Genomic DNA, 15,297 nt, shown 5'->3' with positions numbered 1-15,297 from the left:
GAGGGAGAGGGAGAGAGAATCCCAAGCAGATTCTGTACTGAGTGTGGAGCCCAACTTGGGCTCAATCTCACAACCATGAGATCATAACCTGAGCGAAAACCAAAGAGTCAGACACTCAACCGACTGAGCCACCCAGGTGCCTCTATATTATTATGTACATGTAGAATACATACCTTCTTTTGTGTGTGTCGGACATTAATAATATATTTTAAGGGAAAAAAATTATGTTGCCTGAGAGAGACATACTGCACTACCCTACAATGTCACTCCATTTCTTAGTAACATTAAGTTACAGCTTCTTTTTTACCCATCTTTTAAGTTCTTCCACAGACATTTCAGTACTTCGTAAAAGACTATACTGTTTATAGTGGAAGTATAGGGATTCAGAATCAAACCAACTTAAGTTCAATACCTGTGCCCTCTAAAACTCTCAAGTCAAGTTTCAGCTGTTGATTTTTTTTTTCAGACATAAGTTAATTCCATGAACTTGAGCAAATAAAGAATGACTGTGTATCAATTTACGCTGGTTCTCTGGTCCAGAATACACTTTCCATTTAAAATATTTGTGATCACACTTCTGTATGTCATGGATAGCTTCTAGTGGGAATTAGTATATCGTCTGTTCTTGATGAAGAGAACAATGGACAGATGTTGCATAATCCCTGCATAGTGCTGAATGTGACAAAACCAGTGAGACACACTAAGATATTTCTCCTTTTCTTGAACTGTCAGGTCAACTCTAAAGCGATGAAGTCCGTAGTACAATAGGATATCTGCTAAGGTAAAGTTAAATCCTGTAAGGTAGGCTTTATCTTCAAGACAGGAATTAAGATCCTTCAACAGAGTGCGGATATTGTCTTTATTGGAGTGTCCATCTACTTGAGTTACCCTGTATTCCAACCACAGCTGAACGATGCTTTTTCTTCTGCAGTGCTCCCAAGCAAATATTCTTTGTTGGCCTGCTTGACAAGATGAGCTGCTATAGGAGTCAGTCCTGTTAGACTTGGACCATTGTTTGTTTGAAGAACTGGAATCTGGCGCTCACCCTGAACGCTGTATTTGTTCCCTTTACTCAGCCCCAGGGACTTCTCAGGCAGCGTCCGCTCTGTGGCCGCCATCTTCTGGCAGGAGCTCTTGGCAGGGGCCTCAGCTGCTGATTTTTATTTTTACAGCTACTTCGTCTCCTATTTCACCTGGTCATATGCATTGTCTCAACTGTGTCAACATTTACAATTTTTCACAGAAAGACACCATCATCCTGTAACTGTAGTTTGGAGAGTGGTATGGACTGTGGTCAGAACTGACCTCATGGAAACCATCATTTCTGACACAAGCAATGCCACAGTACCTCTCCCACAGGCAACTGTGCCCACTCCCATGCTGAATCCTAGACCCCAGAATCTCAGCGTGGGCTGCCTGACCCCTGGACCTCTGCTTGCCCGGCTGGGAGAGGCCAACACAGAGGCATAGGCTGGCTGACATTCAAAGACATGACTTGAAAGTTTAGAAGATCGTCAGTGTAAGAAGTCTGGTTAAGCCTATGTAATAACTTGTGCTAAGAGGTGTATCATGGAATAAAATACTCATTCAAACTCAGGTAGCTACAGTCCTTGTAGACTGACTCCAAAGATGGACATCAACAATTCCTTCCATCCCTGTATATGTCTGTCACTCCTCCATCAACAAGTGGGAGTCTGTTTCCTCCTCCTGAATCTGAGCAGGCTCTGCAATTTGCCTAACTAACAGAACACGGCAGAAAGAAGCTAGTGATAGCTCTGGGCCTAATCCAGAAGATGTCTGGTAGCTTCCACTCTCACTCTTTTGCAACATGGAGCCTCCACATAAAGAGGTCCAGCTACTCTGGTGGAGAGACCACATGGAGGGAGAGACCAAGAGAGATGGGAAGGGGGTGGGGGTGGGCCAGTCCCCAGCCATTCCAGCCATCCCAGCTAAGGCAAGTAAACCTACCTTCGTTTCCTAGGGCTGCAGTAACTGGGTGGCTTAAAAAAATAGAAAATTTATTCACTCACACTTTTGGAGGCTACAAGTCCAAAATCAAGGTGTGTCAGCAGGGCTGGTTCCTTCAGGAGGTTCTCAGGGAGAAATGTGTTCCTTGCTTCTTCCAGCTTCTGACGGTTGCCAACAATCCTCAGGGTTCCTTGGCTTACAGTGACATCACTCTAATTTAATCTGTCTCTTGTTACATGGCATTCTTCCTCTTCTCTTCTTAGAAGGACAATGGTCATATTGAATTAGGGCCCATTCTACTCCGGCATGATCTCATCTTAGCTAATTACATCTGCAAAGACCCTTTTCCAAATAACATCACATTCTGAGGTTCTGGGTAAACATGAAATTTTGGGAGATACTTTTCAACTTAGTACAGAAACCATCTTGAACACCCCTGCCCCATTCAAGCCTCCAGGCCACCACAGCTGCCTGAGAGACTCCGAGAGAGATAACTAGAACCACCACCCCAATGACTTCTTTTGCCTGCCCAAATTGCAAAATCATAAGCAAATGAATGACTGTTGTTTGTAATGTAAATTTGGGGATGGTTTGTAATGGAGATAACCAAACTGGTCCTTTTGGAACACTAGAGGAGTGATTTGACCAATCATTGACACGATTACTAATAAAATGCTGTTAACATCTGAAGAGCATTACTAGTAAAAGGATGAGAACACTGGGGTTTTTGCAAAAAGCTATTGTAACTTTCATGAGATGTCTTAAGTAGGATTTCATGCCATGGTTTTTCTTCACCCAAGGGTTTCTCAGGTGATTTCCTGTTTAAAATGAGAAGGGAAAAAAATGGGGTGGGGGTGTTCTATGCCTCAAAGTGACTGTAAAATGCTGAGTAACATGGAAGGAATGTGACATTCTCTGAACCAGAGAAGAGTTTTGTTTCTTGTGAAGGACAGTGGATTTTACTCAATTTGACAGCCCCCAGAAAGTAAAAGGAAGGGAATCAATTGTGTTATAGCTGATGTCCTAGTCAGTAAAGATCAGAAGGTGAACAGATGTAAGGTGTGAAAAAAAAAATGAAATCTAACTCTGACCAGGTGTTAAATAATTCATCCCTCATCCCACTCTCACAGATGAGCAGTTCAAGTCTCCAATCTTCTGAAAGCCTGGGATCAAACCGGATGAAGGAAGTGATATGCTGCCAATTTTCCATAACATCCTCCCAAAACTATGCAAGATGAAAAACAGCAAATGTTAGTCTCTTGTGACCCTAGAAGCAGCAAGGCCTGAAATAAAACTGTTGAATTAGAAAATATAATTAATATCAGAGGAAAAATTCTCCAAAAAGGGGATGGATCATGACCATTACTACCTACTGAGAAAAATAGTTAGAAATCTTCATATAAAGACAAGGACATAGTAGACTCAAATTTCAGTCAAAAGGGGTCTTTTGGGTGCCTGGGTGGCTCAGTTGGTTAAGCGACTGCCTTCAGCTCAGGTCATGATCCTGGAGTCCCGGGATCGAGTTCCGCATCGGGCTCCCTGCTCAGCAGGGAGTCTGCTTCTCCCTCTGACCCTCCCCCCTCTCATGTGCTCTCTCTCTCTCATTCTCTCTCAAATAAATAAATAAAATCTTAAAAAAAAAAAAAAGATAGGGGTCTTTTCTACTTACTGACCATGACCATTAATTAGGTAGGTTCCCTGTACCACTTGCCATTTTAGATTCCTCCTATGGAAAAGGGGGATAATAATACCCCACTTTCCTCAAAAGGTCATATGGAAAACATGAAATTGTAAAGGTGAAAGCACTTTAAACACTCCAAAAATACACAACAAAGATAAAGCTTAACTAATGCTGTTCAGCATATATTTAAGCACATTCACGGAAAAAATTTTCTGCAGCACCAATTTCAGATATGGCTGTTTAAAAGGAATTGCTAAAGAAACTTGTGGAATGGGGTGGTGATGGCAGCCATGGTCTCATCAACAGGATATACTATCAACATTATTTCCCACTTTTTATTTTCAGCCCTGTCCAGGAATTCCAGGACTTTCTTCTGCAAGACCCTCCACCCCCTACTCTCATGTATTTACAACAACGACAATTTATTTGCAATAGATGCGCTTCCAGTTAAAGTCCTCCAGGAAAACCACCCTCCTGGAATCTCCACACCAGATTCAGCTGTCACCTCCTATTTACCGTCAAGCTAAACGCAGATCATTGCCAAGACAAAGCTGGTGTCTGGAGCATATGTTTTCTCCTTAGGGTTTTGATTACCAGCCAGTTTGGCATCTTAGGACATGATGAGAAGAGAGAAGACTGAATTTATTGTTCTACACCACCACGCAGTCTTTTTGATGTAGGAAAGATGTTGGGGTTTGGAGCCAACAGCCAAGAAACAATTCTTGAGAGGTCTCTGGCGCAAAAAGGTGGTTTTATTAAAGCACAGGGACAGAACCCTTGGGCATAAAGAGCCGCACTGGGGTTTCGAGGAGTGGCCCATTATATACTTGCAAGTTGGGAGGGGGTTAGGAATAGCGGAAGTCTCTAAGGAATTTTGGAAGCAAGATTTCCACAACCTTGAGGGGCTAACTATTGTTAGAAAAAAGTCATTTATTACTGTCTAACAAAAACTTAGTCATGAGACCCTTCAGATGTATATCGGGGGTCATATGCTTGGGGGATAATTGCCAACATATATCTTGGGGAGTAGACATAAAAGAAGTTTCCAAAGGAATTTTTATGTTGAAGTAGATTTACAGGATCCTGGGGGTCAGGCTAAGATTGTCTTTTGCCCTTAGCGAAGTATTAACATTGAGGCAGCGGCGTTCTGAGAGGACTGTCACCCTGCCTGTTTCAAGGCCTTGTCAGTGGGCTGTGGGAGGTAAGGAAATTTAATTTTTTTCTTGCCTTTGCTTCCCACATCATTTTGGATTTCTAAGCAAGATCTAAAAGAAACTAAGTGTTAAGTCTTGCTAACTGTGCACCAGGCAACTTACAAAAATTATGTCATTCTTTTTTTTTTTTTTTTTTTTGACCAAGAGAGACACAGCGAGAGAGGGAACACAAGCAGGGGGGGTGGGAGAGGGAGAAGCAGGCTTCCCGCCGAGCAGGGAGCCCGATGTGGGGCTTGATCCCAGAACCCTGGGATCATGACCTGAGCCGAAGGCAGATGCTTAACGACTGAGCCACCCAGGCGCCCCAAATTATGTCATTCTTACAAGTATCTGCTAATATTGATAATGCCATTTTCTCCATTTATAAAAAAGAAAATTGAAGGTCAAAGATCTTCAATAACTTACCTAAAGCCACAGAACTAGAATGCAGTAGAGTCAGAACATGCACCTACGTGGTCTAACTGCAGAATTTAAGCTCTTACTATCACACAATACTTTGCTTAGAATCCTCACAACAGAAATACAGAACTGATGGTGCAGCTTACGCACTCCTCCTCCACCTGCCTTACTGGCAGCTACTGCACTACAGGTGAGCAAACGAGCTCTGGCGTGTCCAGGTTCTTCTGGTGGGAATTTAGTCATCCAGGTATGACTGCTCGTGGTTATCATATGTAAGTTCTTCTTCTTCTTCTTCTTTCTTTTCTTTTTTGGTAACCAAATTCATTCTATTTGTTCTTTTATACTCAAGCTAATGATTTTTTCAGTGATAGTTACAATAAAAGTCTAAATTCCTAAGTATGACATTCAAGACTCTCCATGAGCTGGTCCTCTCATAATTCCTGTTTCATCTTCTCTAATCCTTCCTCTTTTACTCAAAGCACCAGGCAAACCATATTAAGGATCACAATGTGTGGGTCCCCTGTCTACGTATTTTCTTATGATGCATTTTTCATGCAGAGTGGTGTTCCCATCTAGGATGAATTCTTGTCAATATTTCAAAAATCCTAGTACAGATTAAAGTTACCTGGAATAAGAACTTCGGAGACTAAAATATTAAATTTCTTGGCTTTTTTTAACTTAGTATGAGAATACTGATTTTCTCATCTGATTAGAAATTCTGATTAACAGGGTCCTGGGTGGCTCAGTCAGTTAAGCATCTGACTCTTGATTTCAACTCAGGTCATGATCTCAGGGTCATGACATCGAGCCCCGCATCGGGCTCTGTGCACAGTGGGGAGTCTGCTCCATATTCTCTCTCTCCCTCTGCCCCTCCCCCCTGCATTCTCTTTCTCTCTCTTCTGTCTCTCTCTCTAAAAATAAATAAGTAAATCTTTAAAAAAAAAAAAAAGAAATTCTGATTACCAGTAATGTATGGCTTTTGCTATCAAATTGAGAAGTAAAGTATCTCTTGATAAATGCACATTTATTTATTATGACAAAATCATTTTGAAAACAACACTGGACAGGGGGAGAGACAGGCAATAGAAGTACTCATTGGTGATAGAAAGTTTAGGAACCAATTGGTCTTTATTCTATGGTGGTCTGTATTCTAGCACTTTTTCTTATTGAAATCCAACTCATATGCTTCTTCCTCCTTGAAGTCTCCCTCTATGTTATCTAGGAGAAGTAACCCCTCCTTGCTTTTTGATCCTATGACACAGTGTATATGCTGTTCTCATAGAAACTTATTTCCATATTTTCTTGGCTGTAAGAGGATATCAAGTATAATCTGCATCATTATCCTACATACCACAAAGAATGAAAAAACACTATTAACTAAACTATGACACACCATCTTGATTTCAACATGTGAAAAAGTACCCCAAAAAAAGTGTGTTACAGAATTAATGAGATATGGTATCATGAGTAATTTGCATTTCATTTCCTTTACTAGATCATTAAGAGGGAGCTACTATGTCTTGTTCGTTTCTATTTGCCCAGGACCTTACACTTGTCTTACATGAGGTATATATTCAATGTGTGTAATATTGAATTGTTAGCTTAGAATTATCCTAAAAGACTCCGAAAGCTTGGTGACACACTAAGGCCCTTCATGAAATTTCATGCCCTGTTCCTGCCTTTTGCATATGCTTGTAGATCAGTCTATTTATAAATTAGACAATAAACAAGAAAGCATGTGATCCTAACAGAATTCCTTATCTACATATCAGTGAGAAGTAAACATTTTCACTAAAACATTATTTGTTAGATTTCTACTGAACCTTTTATTCAGATAATCTGGGGTGCTATATAGAGAATTTCATATTTGCAACTCTTGAACAATTTACTTTTGAAAATTGGGCCAAGAAAGGAAAAACAGAGAGAAGCACAGGGAGAGAAGGAAAAATCCATTCAAAACTGAAATCTCTGTCTTTTTCCCTAGAAGATACCATAGTCTTAGTGAACCAATGGCTGTTTAATTAGCTGGATAGGTGGAAGGCTGATGGATAATGTGTCAGTCAATTACTACTACAATAATCCTACATTAAAAACTACATCAAAACCTTAGTGCTACATAATAATACACATTTATTTCATTCACATGGCTTGGATGGGTGTTCTGCTGCCCTGGGATGGGCTTACCCACATATTTGCAGGTCAACTGGGAGCCAGCTGGTCTAGGCTTGGCATAGCTGGGGCAGCTAGACTGGAGTGGCTCTGCTCCACATGCCTCTCATCTTCTTCATGGGACTAGGCACATGTTGTTCTCATGGCAATTGGCAGAGCACACAAACACAGGCAGAAACATATTAGGCTTCTTTAGACCTAGGCTCAGAACTGCACACTGTCACTTTGACCATACTCTATGGGCCAAAGCAAGTAACATAACCAAGCTAAAGTCAAGAGGCAGGGAAATATACCCCCCTCTTTAGAAAGGGGCTTGCAAAATCACATGTCCAAGGGCTTAGTTACAGGAAGCGGTGAAGAATTGGGGTCGATGATGCAAATGATGGCATCCTACAAAAAAATACTGAGTTTACAAAGAATAATCACAAATATTTTCACATTTAATTTTACAACTAGATCAAAAGGGCAAAGCAGATATAATTATTCCTACTTTACTAAAGAAAAAACGGAAACTTGGAGAATTTAAGTACCTTATCCATGATATATACTACTAAATGATATGGAATTAAATCAGAATTATCAAGTATATTAAATAGATATATACTTTCAAGTGGTTCAGATAGAATTTAAACCATGCTACAATGGTTCTTTGTGGATTAGCACATATAGTTCCACTGTAGGCACAGGGTTGGCATGTTTCAGTAAAGGGCTAGTTCAATTTAGAAGAATAACAATACTGGGCTTTATCTTCAGGAATAATCAACCACACCCAAAGTTTCTAGTAAGTATGCTCTGGCTGGTTTTCACGCTACATTTATAAACAAGAATTGCTGCTTGTTTTCACATAAACACATTAATTTGTGCAGAGATGGCTAAGAGTACAAAGAATGATGAAAATCCAGATTGGGAGAAGCACTGAAATGCAAACAGCATCACACACTGATAAACTGCTTATGGATTTCCTGTCTCCAACTGATTGGGAAAAAAAAAAAAAACTAGTTTGAGGTGACGAACTGTAACATGTTGGAAGTAATTGGTTTAGTAAGGAAAAGGGTGTTAATTTAGAAATATCAATACTACTACCCTCCTGGTGGATTATATATAGACAGAACAAAATCAGAGCTGCCCAATGATCTGATAGTTTATTGTTTCATTTACCAGCATGTATGTCCCAGACTTGGCACTCAGAATAAACGGGCTTTTGCATTTCTTCCAGAAACACAGGTGCCTTGCTATCTACTCACTGCCATTTATATACAGAGAGAGAAAGCATGAAAGTCAAGGTCACCTCATGAAATAGGGATTGGGAGTAGAAAATAAAAGGCAAACTGAAGTTTTCAGTAACTTTCCAAATAATCCTACCAATAATACTTCGTCAACCTAACCTTCAGAAGAAACTTCCCTGAGTTCCCTTATTCCCACCACGGCTAGGACCCCTGTCATTTGAGCTCAGAGCATCCTACATTGTTCTTTTGTTGCATTATGTAAATTGCAATGATTTATTCAGGGGACTCTCTTTATCATGCATGTTGCATCCTAGACTGTAAGCCTTATGAGGGGTGATCAGTAAGTTTCTGGTTCATCTTTTTTACCCTAGGACCTAAAACAGTATGTGCCACAGAGTAGAGACTCATAATATTTGTTAAATGAAAGACTGATTCAACATAACAAGTTTTTACCACTTCTACCTTCCTACAGCACGTTCTCTGTGACCCAAAACGGAGGGGTATAAGAGGGAGCTTGGGGAGGATATGATCTTGATTAGCTGCCCCATCCCCCTTTCCAATGGCTTCTCCTTGAGAGATCAAAATCCTTAACATAGCCCACAAGGCACTGGGTAGTCATGTCCCTCCCTTTTCTGTTTCTTGACTTCTCACTGTTAAGCTCCAGATGCATTTCCCTTCATTGTACTTCTTTCAGCTCCTTGAATACATTGCAACCCCACCTGCCCCAGGACAACTGCACATATCACCTTTTCTGCCCTGAATTCTGGGCACACCCTTGTCCCCTCTTAAATAACCTCTCAGCGGCGAGTCCATCATCACCACTGGTAAGCCTTTCCTGACTCCCCAGACCAGCTCAGGCTTCCCATCAGAGTCTCATAGGATCCATACTGTCGCCCTCCTTGATAGCACAAACCACACCAACCACAGTCGTTATTTTTCATTTGTTTCTGTGACCATTTGATTATTGGCTATGTTCCCCCTGGACTGTAAGCTTCATGAAGGCAGGGACTGTGATTATTTTTGCTTAGCATATAATACCCAGGATTTTTGCTCCACATCGAATGTCCAGGGCTTAGCCCTGTACCTGGCTTTTGGTCAGAACCCAGTTATTTACTGACTGAGACAATCAATAAAAGAAACACACACACACCTTTTACATGTCTTTTCTCTCTTCCTTAGGGATGAGCACCTAGAGGCAATAGATGTGGTTCTAAAAATAACTTCTGTTGGTATACCAATAAATCTGAATTCAAGTGACCTTGGTTTTAGCCAAGAATCAAGTCCTAACCAGTTAACCATAGCCTCTCTGCTAATACAGGGCAAGAATTTTAACTCACTATAGGTCACCTCTTTGCAATCTTTCAATTTATAAAAAGGCACAGAAATATCTATCTCCTTAGAGAGAGACTTCTTTCAAGGTATCACTTCTTACTATCAAACCAATCATTAATGGGCTTTCTCTTTAGAATTCAGACACTTACCACAGTTTATCACTTGTATTTTACAACTCCTTCTACGCCCACCCTGCCACATATGGTCACAGCTTGTTTGCAAAGACTGCTGATCATGCTTTCAAACAAAACTGTTCCCATATGCTGTGATTCATCTCCCCTTCCTGCCTTTGCTTCATTTGTTTTAGAATTGGGAGTTTAATTTTGAAAGGGTTGCTGTGACAGGAAATGACTGGGGGGGGGGAAGAATCAGAAGAGGCGGATGGATGAGAGGAATGGTGTTTATTAAACCCACAGCCAGGATCAAAGACTGTTGGATTGGGAAGACCCCTTAAAGGAATACCAAATTCCCACTCGAGCCCTTCCTTCCAGTTTAAAGTAGGGGAGTGGGGGAAACACAGAAATGGAGAGGAGGCCTTGATTTCAGGAACACACGATAGTCCCATTATTTACATTACAACTGAATCCAACATATGATTCAGTTCCTGACCAGAGTGACATTTGGGAAGGTGGAAGCATTGCTATTTCCAGAGAAAATGAATAAAACCAAGGAATGAGTTGGGTGATTGCTGATTATAACTCAGTGCAAGACCTTTTAATGGAGTAAAATGTTTGTAATATAAAACTAACTTAGTGGGGTGCCTGGGTGGCTTAGTCAGTTAAGCATCTGCCTTCAGCTCCAGTCATGATCCCAGGGTCCTGCGATTGAGCCGGGGGTTGGGCTCCCTGCTCAGCGGGGAATCTGCCTCTCCCTCTCCCTCTCTCCTCCTCCTCATGCTCTCTCTCTCTCTCTCTCAAATAATAAAAATTTAAAGAAACTAAACTAAGCATTCTTGGATAATTTATTCCTTCAACAAATACTATTCAGCATCCATTATGTGCCATAGACCTTTGTAGGTACTGGGGATACAAGAGTGGAAAAAAAAAAACCCTGGTAGATATCCCTACCCTCACAGAGCTTACATTCTAATGGGTGAGGGTGGAGAATTAAACAACTCAGCAAGAAGACATATGTCAGAATTTAATATGGCTGTGGTGGAAGTAAGAAGGGAAGAGCATTAGGACGTGTGAGTGAGTGAGGTTGGATGCCTGGTATTTTTAAAAGAGTAGTCAGAGAAGGACTCATCTATCAAGTGAAGAAGTAAGCTCATGGGAGGTGGGGAGATGCAATGCAAGCAGATGGAAGAGCAAGTGCAAAAGTCCTGAGGCAGTGACACACCTGGTATGCTCAAGGAACATCAAGGAAGCTAATATTACTATGGTGGAATGTAGGAGATAAAGTCAGACAGGTAAAAAGGGGCCAAGTTAGAGCTCTGTAAGCTAATTATGAGAATTGCATATTGTACTCTGTATGAGAAGGAAACAACTGAAGGGTTTTGAAAAATGAGTGACCTGATCTGAATTACATTTTTTAACATCTTTTTTTTAAGATTTTATTTTATTTATTTTAGAGAGAGAGAGTGAGCAGGGGAGGGGCAGAGGGAGAGGGAAAGAAAGAATCTCAAGCAGATTCTGCTGAGCACAGAGACCTTCACGGGGCTCAATCCTACAACCCTGAGATCATGACCTGAGTTGGATGCTCAACCAACTGAGCCACCCAGGCACCTCCTGAATTATATTTTTAAAGGTATACTCTAGCTGCTGTGCTGAGACCAGACCATAGGGAGTGGGGCCATGACAGAAGAAAAGAGGTCAGTTAGACAGGAGGCTGCTGGAATAATCCAGCAAGAGATGGTGGCGCTCTGCAACATGGCTGCCAGAGTGGAAATGGTAAAAAATTGTACTGGTTTTGGTGGCTGCTATAACAAATGATCACAGACTTGGTGCTTAAGCCAACAGAAATTTATTCTCTCTCAGTTCTGGAGTCCAGAAGTCCAAAATCAGTATCACTGGACCCAAATCTATGTGTTAGTAAGGCTGTGCATTCTCTAGACTCCACTTCTTGCCTCTGGGAGCTCCTAGCATTCCTTGACTTGGGGCCACATAATTCCAATCTTCAAGGCTGGCATCTTCCAATCTCTCTTCGACCTATCTTCACATCCCCTTCTCCCCAGGGAGGGACCCCAAATTTCCCTCTGCCTCCTCCTTAAGGATACATGTGATTGTATTTAGGTCTCACCTGGATAATCCAGATAATCTCCCTATCTCAAGATCCTTAACCAATACCCACCCCACCCCACACCTGCCTCTTTTAAAGCCATTTCAGGTAATATTCACAGGTTCTAGGGATTACGGAATGAATCTCTTGGAGAGCGGGGACAATTTTCCAGCCCACAATAGAAGTAGTAGGTCATGGATATTTCTTGAAGGAACAGCCAACAGGATTTTCTGATCAATTACTTGTTGGGTGGGAGAGAGAGGAGTAAAGGCAAACCTGAGATTTTTAGCCAGAACACCTGGACCTCAGAGGAAGATTCTGGAAAGAAAAGGTTCAGGGAAGAAGAGTAGGAGCTCTTTTTTTTTTTTTTTTAATATGTTAAGTTTGAAAAGTCTACTAAATATCCAAGTGGTGATTTAAGGAGGGAATCTGACATAAATCAGTATTCCAGAGAAGACCAGACAGGGATTATAAATCTGTGAATCATCAGAATATGGGCAGAATTAAAGCCATAAGACAAAGTGAGATTACGTAGCATGTGCTTCTGAACTGTGTTCACTTGGCTAAACTGAAGTATGTCCCAAAATCTCTTTCCTTGTATGGTTTCATATTAGCATTGACCAAAAAAGATAATTGCCAGGCAGAGGTGAAGCCGCCATCACTACCCTCTGAAGGGTGTGTGCTTAGATGCTGACAGAGGTACTGCTGAGCTCCGGCTCGTGCCCTTCTCTCCCACTCGGCATCCAACTCCTCTTCCCAACTGTTGGCCCTCTTGGCCAATAGGAGCCCCATGCCCACCACCAGACTCAGAGGAAATGGCCTTCCATATGGACTTCTCCATCTCTACTGCAGTCCCACAGTAGCAGGTAGGTGTGCCTTTGGAAGCCCCAACTCTGTCCCCCACCCCAGTGCTTCCTAGTTAGGAACTCTGCCCCCATCTCTTCCTGCCCCCTTCCAGACCTTCCTTCCCAATTGTATAAGGTCTTATTCCAACAATAAATCCCAGTTCCATTGTGGTTGTGCCTCTCTGGTTAAATCTTGACGACCTCTATACTCAGGGAGTGAATCCAGACAGGGAAGAGTTTAAGAACTGAGCCCTGGGGCTTTCCAATGTTTGGAAATCAGAGAGAAAAGGAGGAATCAGTGAAGAAAACTAAGCAGGAGTGGACACTGTCGCACCTGAAGTTTATACAATTGGGGAGGGGGTGTCTTAAAGAAAAAGAATATTATAAATAAAAATTAAATATAAAAATAAATATACATTTAGAATGGGGAAAAGAGATCACATCAAATTACATTTTTAAAAAGCTGGCAAATACAATAAATCATAGTTTAATTTATCTCACTCTTGATATACCCCTATAATACTTTTATCCCTACATTTTTTGGCTGCATACTTTTTGATCACCTCTTTATATTACAATTATTTTCTACAATAATTTCCAAAGAGAAAATAGAAAAGCAGTCGTTCTTCCTTCTATGACTGATCTCCGTTTTCAAATTATTTCTAGTTTCTATGCATAAAATGCATAAAATCGATGTCTTCACAAACAGGCTTCCTTGCTGTTTGTAACCCAGTTAGCAGTCTGAGCTCCACCAACACAAGAATCTTCTAAATTTGCGTTGCAGCCATGCTCTCCGAGTTGCTCTCTCCCTGCCCACACCGCCCAGATGCCCTCCCAGATCCATGACCCGGCTGCTGCCAGTGTGGCCACCGCCCTCAAAGAAGCCAAACTCAGCGGTGTCACTGCCCGGGGCCCCGTGGGCAAGAGGCTAGGGCAGGAGCTGATGACCCTCCTGATGGAATTTCTGCCTTCCCTGAATCAGACCACCTTTTCAAATAGGTGGGGACGACCCATGGAGCAGCTGGAGTAGTGCATGAGACCTGGGCTATAATGGGCTCTTCCTGGAGCTCCCCAATGGCTACCCTTACAACACGCCCATGGGGAAGTTCCTCACGCCCCGCTACCACTGCAGTGTGGACACCCAGGGGAACATCTGCCTGGACATCCTGAAGGACCATCCCGTTGTCCTTCCAGAGCCTGCTAGGAGAACCCAACACTGACAGCCCTTTGCACACGCATGCTGCCGAGCTCTGGAAAAACCCCATAGCCTTTAAGAAGTCTCTGCAAGAAACCTGCTCAAAGCAGGTCTCTAGCCAAGAACCCTGACTGTCCAGCCTCTCTGCTTGTGTTGTCTTTTTATTTTCTCTTTAGATGGTTTGTCCTTTCTGTCATTTCTGTCTAGGACTCTGTATCTTAAGCTGTGGTGTCATTTTTGCTTTGTTTCTGTTTTTTAAATTAAGTCTCTGGTTGAGCCCTTGTGATGAATATATTAAATAAATACATTGGGGCTATTTTCACAAAAAAAAATCTTCTAACTTTGATTTTGGACAATCCTTATTTTTAAAAGTATTTAAAATATGCAGTACATATATACTTGCATTCTCTTGTATTCCTGATTAGGAGAAAACTTCCAATTTTGAAAAGGTATCAAAGAATTGAATTTTGTAAGAAGAATGTATTATTTTACACATCTGGTGATAAGAAGGATTTTCCAGACTGCACTGCTTTTCAAACTTTCTCTTTTCCTCTCATGTACTTCTCGGGCTTGTGCCATGAGACAGATACCTTAATATCATGATTTGATCTCGGAGCAACACTTTTGTGTCTTGATGGAAGTTAAGTCAGCACACTAGGCAGTAGGAGTATTTTTCAAAGCCACTCCTGCTCCAGAGGGATAGAGATAACCCCACTATACACAAAAGAAACTACAAAAGAACACAAATATATCCCACTAAACCCAAACTAAAGGTATCTCCAACTCAACTTCCTCTAAGCCCCATCTCCAAAGGGCTTGTAGCCTTCCAACACTCCAATACCACCAGACACAAAGGGAAAATTTGAACTTTCTAACCTGGAAACTTTCAAACATACACACAAGTAGACAGTATAGTGTGGTAAATTCCCTGTAGTCTCAGTAGTTGGGCCAAAGCAGAGCTTCTAGCATGCCCTGTGAACAAGTTTGCTCAATCAGTTTAAAGAGCACACTGTGGCAGGACGCCAAGGCCTAGCACCTGTCAAACTTCGTC

General features: G+C 41.6%; 2 pseudogenes; one reads left to right on the top strand and one right to left on the bottom strand.

Moving 5' to 3' along the window:
• Positions 1-257: 257 nt before the first annotated feature.
• Positions 258-2,308, bottom strand: LOC145716679 (eukaryotic translation elongation factor 1 epsilon-1 pseudogene; annotated as a pseudogene).
• Positions 2,309-13,877: 11,569 nt separating this feature from the next.
• On the top strand, positions 13,878-14,559 carry LOC102741662 (ubiquitin-conjugating enzyme E2 C pseudogene; annotated as a pseudogene).
• The last annotated feature ends 738 nt before the right edge of the window (positions 14,560-15,297 follow it).

Source organism: Leptonychotes weddellii, chromosome 13 (assembly GCF_054177405.1).
Source record: "Leptonychotes weddellii isolate Sample4059 chromosome 13, ASM5417740v2, whole genome shotgun sequence".
Classification (NCBI taxonomy): Eukaryota; Metazoa; Chordata; class Mammalia; order Carnivora; family Phocidae; genus Leptonychotes; species Leptonychotes weddellii.
Note: the sequence above shows the minus strand (reverse complement) of the source record. Positions and strands in the feature narration are given on the sequence as shown.